At 63.3% G+C, this 919-nt stretch overlaps 1 protein-coding gene across 1 annotated transcript in view; it reads right to left on the bottom strand.

The window, feature by feature from the left end:
- SIGLEC1 (sialic acid binding Ig-like lectin 1, sialoadhesin) overlaps nt 1-919 on the bottom strand; it is a 37,725-nt gene that overhangs the window by 36,567 nt on the left and 239 nt on the right. The gene's annotated exons all lie outside the window — the stretch shown is intronic.

Here is a 919-nt window from a genome sequence, read left to right as displayed (position 1 = left end):
GGGCAGGGGAAGGGGAGAGGCCGGGAAGGAAGCTGGCATGGCCACGGGCCGGGGGACAATACCGGGCCCGGGAAGATGAAAGGTCCGGTGAGGACCGCGAAGGCGCTGTGTGCTGCCGCGGTTTCCTGGGGAAGTCAGAGGGGGCACGTGTGCACGCGCGTGTGCGTACGCGCATGCGTGTGTAGGGCATGTTTGGCAGGAAAGGGTGGTTGTGCAGGGCTGTGGTTTACTCTGTGTGTGTGTGTGTGTGTGCACAAGAGCGCACGTGGGGCTGCACTCTCCCAGCATCACCCCCATGCTGGGGAGCCGGGTGGATCATGGCCGAAGGGGTCATGGCTGGACCGGGTGGATCACCACTGTGGGGGTCACAGCTGGACCACATGGATCATGCCTTGAGGTGTTCACAGCCCCCCATCATTTCCTTAAGACCAAACCTGCGGGGTTCCCAGCATTATTGGGGAGGGCAGATGGGACATTACCACTTTGGGATCCAACCCAGCAGGTAGGCACGGTGGTGGCACGTTGGCTGGTGGTTGTCTGGGCACCCAGGATAATACCAGGGCCACGAGCTGGCTCGTCCCCGTCTGCACCCCAAAGCCCACTCAGCAGCCCCTATAGCCCCCAGCGAGCAGGGAGGGGTGTTTGGGGGGCAGCCGCGGGCAGCTTTGTGGGGCTCCGCTGCTGAGAGCCAGGTCTCTGCACCCCCAGTGTGTCCCTCCCCTACACCTCCTGCACGAGGACGATGGGGACAGCGAGGCACGAGCCATTTGCCAACAGCTGTTTGCTGACAGCCTGTCCCAAATCATGTGCAAAACAACCACAGATGGTCCCTGCGCTCCGGTGCTTTCCGTCTCCCCGCGGTTTCCGTGGGAAGCTGGAGCGGGGGGCCACCAACCCAAAAAGTCACCCTGGGGCAGCG

This window comes from Charadrius vociferus, unplaced genomic scaffold (assembly GCF_000708025.1).
Source record: "Charadrius vociferus isolate BGI_N301 unplaced genomic scaffold, ASM70802v2 scaffold544, whole genome shotgun sequence".
NCBI classification, from domain to species: Eukaryota; Metazoa; Chordata; class Aves; order Charadriiformes; family Charadriidae; genus Charadrius; species Charadrius vociferus.
The sequence above is the reverse complement of the archived record's forward strand: the minus strand, read 5'-3'. Positions and strand labels throughout refer to the sequence as shown.